The sequence below is a fragment of the Ovis aries genome, chromosome 4 (genome assembly GCF_016772045.2).
Source record: "Ovis aries strain OAR_USU_Benz2616 breed Rambouillet chromosome 4, ARS-UI_Ramb_v3.0, whole genome shotgun sequence".
Lineage (NCBI taxonomy): Eukaryota > Metazoa > Chordata > Mammalia > Artiodactyla > Bovidae > Ovis > Ovis aries.
Genome location: NC_056057.1, coordinates 23,284,709 through 23,298,668, shown reverse-complemented (window position 1 = coordinate 23,298,668; position 13,960 = coordinate 23,284,709).

The following is a 13,960-nucleotide window of genomic DNA, read 5'->3' as shown; positions in this document are numbered from 1 at the left end:
AAGGAGAAAGTGTTTTTTAATTTCATGGCTGCAGTCACCATCCATGTTGATTTGGGAGCCCCCCCAAAATAGTCTGTCACTGTTTCCATTGTTTCCCCATCTATTTGCCATGAAGTGATGGGACCAGATGCCATGATCTAAGTTTTCAGAATGTTGAGTTTTAAGCCAGCTTTTTCACTCTCCTCTTTCACTTTCATCAGGAGGCTGTTTAGTTCCTCATCATTTTCTGCCATAAGGGTGGTGTCATCTACATATCTGAGTCTTCCATGCTTTCTTACTATATGAAGATAGTCTTCAAATGTAAGCTTGGGAAGATTAGGGTAGACTGAGTTTGACTTAATCTGAGCCTTAAAGAAGCAAAAAGAATTTTCTTAGATCACATAAAGTCCAGCTTACTTTACCATGATGAAAGACCAGGTAAGGATTTGGTGCTACTTGAAGTATTCTCTACTATATACATGTTCTCCTCCTGGAGCCCTGTAACAGCACCGGAAGTCATTAAAACTCAGGTATCAGGGATTTTTCTTAATGACTTAGAAACAGCACTTTAATCTCCAACTACTACCACCTCTGGTTCCCTATCATTGGTTGTCTGTTTATCTGTGCATGCATGCTAAGTCGCTTCAGTTGTGTCCACCTCTTTGCAACCCTATGGACTGTAGTCCACCAGGCTCTCTGTCAATGGAATTCTCCAGGCAAGAATACTGGAGTGGGTTGCCATTTCCTTCTCCAGGGGATCTTCCTGACCCAGGGACTGAATCTGCATTGCAGGCAGAGTCTTTGCCACTGAGCCACTGAGGGGAAGCCCGTCTGTTTTGTATCTCCAAATGATTATTTCTTTCCCAGCAGAGAAAATATGAACTTTATCACAACTTCTGGCCCTTTTCCTTGGTTAGTTGACTTTGTTGACTGAATGATAAACCAGATAAAATGTCCACATACCCAAAGCTGGAATGCCACTGGTTAGTTGTCTATGAGTAATGCCATCAATATTAAGAACAGAGACACACATTTGAAAGAAGTGGCTGCTCTTCTTTAGTAGCATTCAAGCTGTTAGAGTTAGTATTATAGAAAATGGAAATTGAGAAAGTATTATTTCATTTAAAAGCTAGGGACGGCCAAGTATTAGTAAGAAAACATTACACTGATGACACAGGCAGAAAATTCAATTTAACACTTGGCTTCTAGTGCTTGAGATGGTGGTTTCAGTGTTTGTTAACCAAGACATCATTAGTAAGATTTTCAAAGCAAATTCTCGAAACCAAACAAAAATAAGATGATCCTTGAAGTGTGTACACCTTTATTTTTATTCTAAAATGTTGACAACATTTAAATAATAAATGACCTTTTCTGAGCCTACTTCACAGACTGGATAACCAGTAGTATTAAACATGCTAAGCATGAAACAGAAACTTCCATCCCAGTCTACACACTCCTTCACTTCTCCAGCATTTCCCTGAGGAAGGCCTTGACAAACACCTTACAGAAAAAAGGCTCTGCTCCTGATCCTCCAGAACACAGAGGAGTTTTAAATAAATTATCCAAAGCTGTCAATTTGCATACCTTAATATAGTCTTTCAACGTGAATGCCATGTAGGTGAAAGATCCAACTCACTGCTTTCCTTTGTGCTCAAATACTGTACTTCTGGAACATATCCCAGCAGTAGCCAGAAGCCTTACATGAAGGAGGACATCAGGAAAGATCATCTAATAATCTAAACTCTGAATTTTTAAAAAACATTGTGCCTTACTTGTAGGCCTCTAAATATTACTTAGTTTTTCTCTCTCCTTAGGTATCCACCAAGTGCATAAGATGAAATGCACTTTATAGAGATGAGTTTTATACTCCAGAAGTTTAATTCTTTTAAAATTCAATGCATTGCCCCTATTTCATTTGACTGATTTTTCTCATAGTAGATTCCAAGGTGCAGTCATTATTCCTTAGCTATAAACAAAGCACAATATATTTTTGCCTAACTTCCTGGGTAAACCACAATCTAGGCCAAATGCTTTCTGTATGTGATTTAGATGCTTACACTATAAATTAATACTCAGTCATAAACGGTAGGAGAAAGATTGGAGTGTTGCTCTGTATGGTCCTGTTTATTAGACACTATGATGGTTCAATATAAAATGATCACAGAAGTAAGAAAAAAAAATCTGGGTTCTGGAGAGGAAACTCGGGTATCAGTGTGTGCAAGAGTAGAAGAGCACTGCCAAAGTGGCTTTCAAACTCTAACCACAGGCCAAAGCTAAGAAATATATATTTTATTTTATTCAGTAACACACACACCTGGTAAAGCTTTAATAAAATGACACTTGCCGTTGTTACCTGTGACATTATTCTGACATTTTCTAACCCACTATATCCTATGTCATTTCATCCATCCTATTGTATTCTATTTCACTTGTGTTGGAGCTACATAATATTCTCTAGGTATCTGCTGTGGGTCTTGCTATGCATCTCAATGCTAGTCTTTGCCTCGGCTGTGCCAACTATTTCTTTCTGTCTGCCCTGAAGCTTCTCAACCACTGCTACCCTGGCCTAGATGAGAGTACCATCAACTATTCTGATACATATTACTAAAAGTGTCAGGTAATTAATTCATTTTGAAGTAATTTTTGTGAAGGGACAGGAGAATCCTCCTCTATTTCATGCCTCTGCTGAGATGCATGAGTCATGCTTTTCAGGGTCAAACCAGTGGACTCTGCCCCTTGTGCCTGTAGTAACATCCTGGACAAAGCACCTGTGGATTGGTTTTCCATGTACTGGCTTCCCGGCTCTTAAATCCCCAACTACTATTTCTTGGAATGGGGTCAAATCCTAAATAAACCACTTACACATATATTCTAGACACGTAAATTCTCCTTTTTGGGGAGAGGAGCATGAAAGGGACTCAGGCTAAAATAACACTTGATTTAAAAAATGCTGGTTGTAAGTTGATTTCATGTTTCATTAACATTAGTTTGCAAAACAGTGATCCAGGGCTTGGGAAGAAAGAGAATTCAAGTGGAAGAGAGGATTCTCAGATGATGGGAGAACTGAAAATTTCTCATTTGTGTCAGAGAACTTTGCAAAATACCCATTGGTGAATGGTACTCATGAGGCAAGTTTAGCCCAGCTAGCTAGAAAGTATCTCTCTATTCTGTGGTATATATCAACCTCGCTCCTTGCTGTCACCTTTATGATTCATAGGAAGACAGAATGCACATCATGCATTTACATTCAGTTTAGCAAGTATTTATCGAGTCTCAATAATTCTGAGGTTACTATGTTAGAATGTTTTTAGAAGCTAGTTGAAACATAACATTCATATCTACGTAATAAGAAATTGGAAGTCTCTTGGGCACTGCTGGTGCTATCAAATTTTTGTTAGGAGAAATAAGGGTGTTTTAAAGGAAATAAAGAAATTAGACATGACTCTATGTGTGTGTGTGTATTTGATTAGAGACTGAAATAAAACTTGATGGCTTGAGTTAAAATTCATAGAAAAAGAAGAGTAGCCAATACAGAAAACACTGAACAACTGTGAATGTGTTAGTCACTCAGTCATGCCTGACTCTTTGTGATCCCATAGACTGTAGCCCACCAGGCTCCTCTTCTGTCCGTGGAATTCTCCAGGCAAGAATACTGGAGTGGGTTGCCATCCCTTCCTCCAGGGGAGCTTCCCAACCGAGGAATCAAACCCAGATCTCCCACACTGTAGGCAGATTTTTTACCATCTGAGCCACTAAGGAAGTCAGGAACACAAATTGTAACATCAGATTCTTACTATACATGAATACTCAAGGAATGTAAATAAGATACATATGAAAAGTAACTACATGTGTCCACATACATGTTACAGGGCTTCCCTGATCATTGAGAAGGTTTACAGGCTGCACAGATTTCCTTTTCTATGAATTTTACCCTGTTGTCCTGGCCTGTCAATCAGATTGTTAGTTCCTTTCAACGAATCTGTAAAATTTTAATATATTCTGTCATGTGTATCACAGATGAAGTCTTACATCATTACTATTTCAAAAGATTCCCAGTAGCATCTAACAAACTCTTTACTTGCCACGCTGAATTTTAGTAAAAAATAAAGAGCCTACAGGAGGGCAGTGACTGTTCAAGTGTTATCTCTTGTTAGTCAAAGGGAACAGTTATAAGATGAATAAATTTTGAGAATCTAATGTACAGCATGGTGATTATAGTTAATAATACTATATTGTATATTTGAAAATTGCTGAGTAGATCTCATATTCTCATCACAAAAAAGGGAATGGTAATCATGTGACTTGACCGAGGTAGTGGCTAACACAATGGGGGTAATCATTTTTCAATATAAATGTACCAAATCAGCACATTGTACTCTTTAAGTTTGTATAATCTTACATGAATTATATCTCAATTAAACTGCAAAGTAGAGTTTTATCTCTGGTCCAGAAATGTAGTATCCAAGGGTTTTCTAATAAATCTCCTTGAGCCCCTATCATTCTATTGAAGGCAGTATAATGACCAGTGGAGAAGCCAAAGGGTAAAAAAGGTATGGAAACAGTGGGCTGGTAGACCAAGGGGCTTATCTTCCATCTTGATCTAAATTTCAGAATATTTAAAATAATCTGTGAACACTCATAAGGTAAAGGAAAGAAACAAAGAAAAAGATGAAGCACCACCTGTACTTGCCCTGGTTAAGCACAGGGCTTACTAGTGCCTTGCCCTGTGCGAGTGGCATGCAGCAAGTGCTAAAGAAAGACTTATGAAGAGCTGAGTGCCTCTGTGAGCATAGCATCTTAAGAGGGATGCCAACAAGTGGAAGCACACCCAGTGATGGAGGATGAAGGTCATGAAGGGTCCAAGGCCATGCACTGTGTTGAGTCATCAGAAGTTAGAAGTCATCAGAAGGAAGCCTGAGGGAACACACGGTGGTGGCAGCCTCGTGGTGTCCTCACTACATGGCTTGGATTTGGAAGTGATATTAGTCTCCCAGTGGCAGTAGAGGTCCACGGGAAGAAGTTCAAAAGAAGATAAATTTTCATATTTAATTCAACAACAGCAAAAAATATTAAAGCCCTTTTTCATACACTGAACAATGCACTTGATGCTGAGGTTAAAAAGTACATGAGACACAATTTCATGTCTCAAAATGTTCAGTTGGGCAGGAGAGACTAGTCTCTACACTATCAAAGTTAATAAATAGTGAAAGTAAGGTAATATACCGAAGGAGAACAGAGGATATAGTGATTAATTTGCTTAAATATATTCAATCAGTTAATAAGTTACCTCGAAAGATACTGAGATTCCAAATACAGAAGGCATTTGAGCCAAATGTGAGTTGGACTCAAATGCACTTGAATATGGACAATAAATACAATTGTTTAAAAGCTGACTGAGTTTGAAAAAGCAGAGTCTAAGATGGCTGTATTTCCAAGAACATGTTTGCTTAATGGATTTCATTCTAAAAATAAACATGAACTCAATGGTAATCAAAGAAAACTGCTATTGTTTTCATATTTGGCCTGGGTTGCCAGTGTACGATCCATTGTCTAAATCAGGGATTGGAAAACTATGACTCATGGGTGAAATTCAGGTATCTGCCTGTTTTTGTAAATACAGTTGTATTGTAACATAGCCACGCTCATTAATTCATGTATTGCCCATGTACTTATGGAAGATTATCTAGTTCTCAGATCTAAAATACTTAGTATCAAATTTTACAGAAAAAGTTGGCTGAGAGTTGGTCTAGATAACCACTTGTTATTCATGTTGAAGCTGGAGTGGTAGGTTGAGGGCTGGGGGTTATTGGGTTAAATGTTGGATTAGGTTCTTTTCAACTTTACAGGATGCATTAAAATCGTGATTATTCTATTTTTCTTGTTAGATCCAAAGTAAGTTGTTGTATTAATGTAGATAATCATGTTCATATCAGTTAACTAGTAAAAACAACACTAACTCCCTAAGAGTTGGGAAATTCTCAGTGTAATCAATTCAATTTAATTGGATCATGTGTGTTTTCTCCTCCAACCTAAAAATTACATTAGAAATCTACAGATTACTTGGGTTTCATCACTGTTTCCACTCAAAAATACATTTAAATTGATTAGAAAACAGTTGATGTGGTACTGCTATAGCAACAGGACCTATGTGATGAGGTAATGCTTGCTTGATATTTAATGTTAAATTAATGAGAATTATGCACTTATGACTACTCTTAGAGTGCCAGTAATAGATGTTTTATTATGATGTGAGCAGAGAGATTCCGTCTTCTCACTATTTCACTCTTAAACTGATTGATCTTGCCAAGCTTCCTGGAGAATTGAGTGCTGAGGTGTATTGTAAATGCAGCCAGGGAAATATGAAAACTATTTTTTAAACATAAACTGCTAAGTTAAATATTTGTATAACTTTAGAAAAGTCCATTTATCCGGGCCTTCAGCATGCAGATCCATCCTCTCAAAAATAGAACGTTTATGCTAGAAATGTGAGACCCGGTTCTCCCTGGGGCAGCTGTGGGAGCCAGCCTCTAACATGGCCCCTCATGGTCTTCATCTCCTCCTATGATCACTGTCTTATTGGGCCCTTCTGTAAGAAGTGGGACTGACTTGTGCAATCATCAGGGTACTGCAACAATGATGGAATGTGGTAGCTAAAGCTAGGTAATAAAAGACATTGAGGGATTTCTCTGGCGGTTCAGTTGTTAAGACTCCATGATTCCACACTGCAAGGGGCATGGGTTCAATCCCTGGTCAGGGAACTGGGATCACTCATGCTGTACAGCATGGACAAAAATAAAGAAAGGAAGAAAATGGACAAATAAAAATAAAAGACACTGAGACTTCTACCTTGCTTTCTTGGGTCACTCACTCACAGAGAGGCCAGGTGGTATTAGAGAAGGATACCCAAGCAGCACTGTGGGGAGCAGACTGACAAGGAAAGGAGACAATCTTGCCAAGAGTCAAGAGCAGCGTGAGAGCTTACATGGGATAACAACTTTGCAAGGAGATCCTCCAGCCACAGTCAAGACTTCAGATGGTTGCAGAGATCTGGATTGCAATCTCATGAGAGACTTAAAGCCAGAATCACTCAGTTATGATTCTCTCAAATCCAGGCAATACAGAACTGAAAGATGATAAATGGTTGTTTGAAGCCATTAAATCTGGAGATGAATTGTCATGTGTAGTAGATGACTAATAGAGCAGCAATACCATGTGTGGGCTTCCCTGGTGACTCGGATGGTAAAGAATCCACCTACAATGTGGAAGACCTGGATTTGACCCCTGCATCGGGAAGATCCACTGAAAGAGGACCTGGCAACCCACTCCAGTACTCTTGTCTAGAGAATTCCATGGACAGAGGAGCCTGGAGGGCTACAGATCATGGGGTTTCTAAGAGTCAGGCAATGGCACCCCACTCCAGTACTCTTGCCTGGAAAATCCCATGGACAGAGGAGCCTGGTAGGCTACAGTCCATGGGGTCGCTGAGAGTTGGACACAACTCAGTGACTTCACTTTCACTTTTCACTTTCATGCATTGGAGAAGGAAATGGCAACCCACTCCAGTGTTCTTGCTTGGAGAATCCCAGGGACGGCGGAGCCTGGTGGGCTGCTGTCTATGGGGTCGCACAGAGTCGGACACGACTGAAGCAACTTAGCAAGAGTCAGGCACAACTGAGCGATTTTCACTTTCACTCTGTGTGGGAGAGTTATGAAGTGCTGCTTCACTGAAAAGATCAATCCATGCTATAGAGCCTTGGCAGCTGGGAAGAGAATGTCCAATCCCAGGGGCCACACAGCAACTTGGTGCCCCAGAGATGAAAGCCTTCCTCTCCAGGTAGATTCAGCTCGATTGGGATGCCTGGTTTAATTGATGGGAATGATGCAGAGAAGTGTTTTGAACTAAGGGGCTGACAAAGATACCTGTTCTGCTCACTTAAAGCCATACGACATGGCCGTGGCACATGAGTTCTAGACTTCCTTTCTGTAGTTGAAATGACTCTTTGCTTTTTCCAAGTCAAATAAGGGAACTCATGTGAAAACATGTTTGAAAATAGTGTAGAGCTATTGCTGCGATTGCTGGTCCTTGGCACCTTCTTTAAAAGATGAATGCTAGCTCTTGCTTGCCTATAAATGTTGATGAAACTGTCCATTTTTCTTCATCAGAATTATGGGACAAATGAGTATGTTATTATCTTCCATACCTTGATGTTCCCTCCTCTGTGAGTACCTGAGTTTATTCACTCTCAATTTTAACTACAAAATCAAAGAAAAGATTCTTTTCCTAAGCTAACTGACATCATGTTCCCCCTTCTAATGGTTTAGAGCTTGGCCTGTCATATCTATCCAATCTGAGAAGACCCTGAATCTCCATTTTTAATCATCTCTGCACTCTGTGTTATGAATCACCCAGTGCTAACCACCTCTAAAGGAATAAAAGGAACACACTTTTAGTATACATTGCTTATACCATCATGAATGTCAAAAAAATACATTTTACAACATTGATTCATTGACTCATTCATTTCATAACATTAATACTTTGTACTATAATTAACATACATATCATGAAAATTTATATTCTGTATCATGCTCTATTCTAGATGCTAGAAATACAGCTGTGAACAAAGCAAAATCCATACTTTCACAAAGCTTTTAGTTTATTAGTGAGTGAATGCAGATCATAAATAATCTACATGAAATACATAGCATATTACATGGTGCTACTGAAAAACAGAAATGAAAGAATTATAGGGAGTACATGGAGAGTGTAGTTTCAAATACAGTTGCCAAAAGTCTTCATGGGAAAGGTGCCATTTGAGTTAAGATCTGGTGGAGATAAAAAGTGACATTGGGTCCCGAAGAAGAACACTGCCACCAGAGGAAACAGTGAGAAGAAAGGCCCTCGTGTGCAAGCTTGTTTGGTTTGTCTCGGAGAAAGGAGGTTAACGTGACTGAAGCAAAGTGAGAAAGGAGCAACTGTTACTTCCCAGGAGGCACAGTGGTAAAGAATCTGCCTGCTGGTGCTGGAGAAGCAAGGGACCTGGGTTGGATCCCGGGTCAGGAAGGTCCCCTGGAGGAGGAAATGGCAACCCACTGCAGTTTTCTTGCCTGGAAAATTTTGTGGATAGAGGAGCCTGGCGGGATACAGTCTGTGGGGTCACAAAGAGTTAGACACGCCTAAGCACGCATGCACAAGGCCAGAGGGTATTATTTTTTTCTCTTTCTTTCTTTCTTTCTTTCTTTTTTTTTTTTTTTGAGGCTAGAGGTTTTAACAGGAATTTAGATGTTTTCCAATGACTTGTACATGGAAAGAGATGGGAAGCCTCTGAAGAGTTGAGCAGAATGTTGATTTGATCTGACTTGTGGTAGCTCCACTGGTAAAGAATCCACCTGCAATGCAGGAAACCCTGTTTGGACTTCTGGGTCAGGAAGATCTGCTGGAGAAGGGATAGGCTACCCACTCCAGTATTCTTGGGCCTCTGTGGTGGCTCAGAGCATAAAGAATCTGCCTGCAATGTGGGAGACCTGAATTCAATCCCTGTGTTAGGAAGATTCCCTGGAGGAGGGCATGGAAACCCACTTCAGTTTTCTTGCCTGGAGAATCCCCATGGACAGAGGAGCCTGGTGGGCTACAGTCCATGGGGTCACAAAAGGTCAGACATGACTGAGTGGCTATTCATAAGCACATAATTTATAAGAAGCACTCTAACAGTTGTGATAAGGAACAGAATGAGGAGGCCTATAGCAGATGCTGAGTAATTGGTAAGAAGGTTTGAGCATTAATTTGAGTGAATAATAATAATGAAGTCTTTTACTAGAGAGACTTTTTTAAAGGTGTGGAAAAGTGGACAAAAATTCTGGATATATTTTGAAGGGAGAGCCAGAAGGAATTACTGACAGATTGACTTAGGATGTTAGAATATTATTCCAAAGATTTTTGGCACCACACAAATGGAAGAATGGGCTTTTTAAAAAGTGATGATAAAGACTGCAGGGAAATGCAATTTGGAAAGTTAGAACCTAAAGAGTTCATTTTGTAATATTTTAACCTGAGGACACCTAGGTGAAAATGTCAAGTAGGCAATTAGTTGTTCAAGTTGGGAGTTCAAGGATGAGGTATGGGCTGAAGATGTTCATTTATAATTTATCAAGATTTAAATGTTCTCAAGGCTGAAAAAATGTGTTGGATAAAAAGAAAAGTTGTTCAAATATTTAGTTCTGGAACACTCTAAGTTTAGAGATGGGTGAGGAGAGGAGAGCACAGCATAAAGGAGCTTGAGGAGGAGCAACCTGTTACTCAGGAGAAAATCCATGGCAGTGAGCATACTGGAAGCCAAGTTAAGACAGTGTTTTAAGGATGAGAGACCCATTAACTCAGTCAAATGCTGTAGATAGGACAACAGATGGGGACTACGAATAGAAGCAATAAGAGTGATATTGACGAGAGTCATTTCAGTGGAGTTGGAAGCATGAAAACCTGAATGAGGTGAGTTGAAGGTACAAGATAGGGAGAGAAATAATGGAGTGCCACTGAGGACAACTATTTTGAGAAGTTTTTCTTCAAAGTAATGAAAGAAAATCTGAGGTAATATCCGAAGAAAAAAGAGAGCTCCTAGGAAAATTGTTTTAAGGAGAGAGATAATAAGAGATTATTTTGTGTTTATGGGAAAATCTCAGTAGAAAAGAAACAGTGATAGAGCAGAGGGGGAAATTGGTGGAAGCAATGTGCTTGTGTGGTTGAGCGAAACTGGCATGTAAGTGGAAAGACTGATCATCGCTTGGAGTACAGTTTACAGCAATAGACACAGTTCATAGGCACAGGTACACGTAGTAGACATATCTGTTTGGGGCTCTTTGAAATTTTCTTCTGTTGCTTCAGTATTCTCTGAGAACACAATATGCTATGTCATGGACTAAGAATGTGCATAAAAGGGTAGGTATTGGAAGCCTGAGGAGAGAGAAAACCATTTAAAATAGTTATCCAGGAAAATAGAAGAGACACTAGATTGGGCAACTAAAACGTGAATCCCAGGTGTCATTAAAAGCTCACTTGACATTTGTAGTCACATTTAAAGAATTGTGGTGTCTTTTCCCCCGGGATGTTCAGCTGTCTGGTTTGGGCAGGGAGTAGGAAATGAGATAAGTGAAATGTAAACAGGTACATATAGGCTTTGTCAAGAGAGGAAGGAAAAGAAATGAAAGGCAGGGTAGCTAAAGACAGAGGTCAGGAAGTGGTTATAATGACTGAACATGGAATAAGCAGAATAAGAGGGATGTAGAAATGGAGGACAGGTGAGGGATAAACAAAGGTGGTCGGGTTAACAGTAGAGATCCATGAGTTAAAGAGATTGTTGGAGTTGAAATTTTAGACCAATACACTGAAAAGGTAGGATGTGGTTGTTGGAGGGAAAAAGAATGTTGTAAATGGAATTTGGAGGGACTGTAGCTACTGTCAACAACAAGTTTTTGGAGCTGGAGACATGGCGTTGGAAGAAAGGATGTCAAAGCGCTCTAGGCAAAGATATTGAAAGGACCATCTAGGTGGATACCGCAATTCTTTAGAAATATGGTAGGAGTAGTGATGGAGAGAGTGACTATGGACCAGGAATTAAAACTTTCCAGGAGTGAAAAAGTGACGAGAGAGTCATACCAACTGCCAAGGAAAGATACGAGATAGAACGGTCTCATGACATGGAATCGGGGGAGTAAAAACTGGATTTTTTAAAGAATAAGAAGCAAAAACGTGACTGAGTTCTCCTCCAGGAGAGGAATATGCAGTATGTGATGAAAAAAACCTATGCCCCTTGAAACAATTTCAAGGAGACAGATTTCAATTTTGAAAAAAAAAAAAAGTGAAGAACATGAGAGATTTCACTGATGACCTATCAGTGTGCAAAGGTCAGTGAAATATTTTCATATTCTATTCTCTAGTAACTTGGTTATATGTTCAAGAAAATAGCTGTAGAGGGAAAATAGTCTGTATACATGCAGGTACTACTGAGCCAGAGTGCAGTTCAATTGTATTAATTATTCACCTAGAAGGAAATGGCAACCCACTCCAGTATTCTTGCCTGGAGAATCCCATGGACGGAGGAGCCTGGTGGGCTACAGTCTACGGGGTCGCAAAGAGTCGGACACGACTGAGCGACTTCACTTTCACTTTCACTGTACACTAGTGACCCAGGTGATGGGCTCAGGGGCACAAAGTCAGAACAGCCTCTGGTCTCTTTGAACCGTTTTTAGTTCTATAGTTTCACAGTGTTTTTGTGATATAGAAAAGCAGTGTTCCTTTGGGTAGTCAGATGGAGAGTAAGAAAATGGTGCAAGATTTCAGAATAAAATAGTAACTGATATCAAATATAAATTTGGCATGCTGATAAAAATATATCTAAAACAAGCAGCAAGATGATAAAGAAGTGGGAAAAGCCTCTGCTAGGTAAGCTCTAGCATTATTTACCCCACTTTTTGCCCAGTCTCACTGGGCTTTGATTTTTCTATAGGAGAAAAATATACAGTATAAGCTGAGAGGGTCTGATCAGATAAATCCTAAGATCTTGGCTCTAAAATTATAATGTCTTAACTTTCTGACAAGGAAAATAATTTTTAAATGTTTTCATGTAATAAATTTCCTTTATACTATGCTGCTTTAAGCTATTTGAAAATTGTTTATATAATTTAAAATGAGAGCTCTCGATAAATAACATTAGATAAGCTTTGTTTTTGCTTTAGAAAGCAAGTGTATGAATGCCACAAAACACATGCCTATATATACAGAACAAAAGAATAAAATTTATTTTCTTTCCCTAACCCCAGGCAAAGAAAAGCATTTTCCTAGATATTTCATTTCCCTAACAAATTCCAAGATACATGCTAGTCAGCATTATACTAATAACTGATTTCCTATTAATATGTAGCCAATATAAATCTTCAAAAATGATTAAAAAGAATAATGGATAATAGGGAACATGGTAAAGCTTCAAATTTAAAAAAGAAACAATTTCTCAAAAAATTGTGGTTGTAAGATTTTACCCTTCATCTATCATGTGTGACAGGTTTGAAATAAGCAAGTACTAGCCCCCAAAGTATACACTTCAGTGGGATTTCTTTAGCTACCCTGCCTTAGTATAAAATGTCTTTAGGTATCCTTCCTCCTCTAAAGGATCTTCCCCCACCTTGGATTAAACCCACGTCTCCTGCATCTTCTGCACTGGCAGGCAGATTCTTTACCACTGAGCCATCAGGGAAGCCCTGAATATATACAAAGAGACACTTGTCTCCGTCATTACCTCAAAGAGTAAATGGTAAAGAATGAAAATCTATTATGACTCATTATTATCTATTGCCCTTACTAGGACTTCCAGTACTAAGTTAAATAAACATGGTGAGAGTGGGCGTCACCTTGTTCCTGATCTTAGACGAAACCTTTTCAGATTTTCACCACTAAGTGAAAGCTGTGGGCTTGTTGCATATGGCCTTTGTTATGTTGAGATATGCTGCCTCTATACCAATCTTGTTGAAGGTTTTTATCGATGTTGACCTTTATCAGATGTTTCCTCTGCATCTATTGAGATGATCACAGGCTTTTATCCTTCATCTTGTTAACATGTTGCATGACATCAATTGATTTGCAGATGTTGAGCCATCCTTGCATCCTTGGGGTAAATCCCACTTGACTGTAGTGTGTGTTATATTTTTAGTGTACTGTTGAATTCAGTTTGCCGATATTTTGTAGAAGATTTTTGCATCTATGTTCATCAAAGATACTGACGTACAGTTTTCTTGTAGTGTCCTTGTCTGGTTCCCCAAAACTTTAGTTTTGAAACAGCAGCGCACTTTTAATCCCCCACAGCTTGTACGGGTCATGAACTGAGGGGCAGCTCGGATGGGCAGTCCTGGCTTGATGCTTCTCACAATGTTGTAGTCAGATATTGGTCAAATATTATCTGATGTCTTAACTCTGCCAGAAGTACCCACCTCCAAG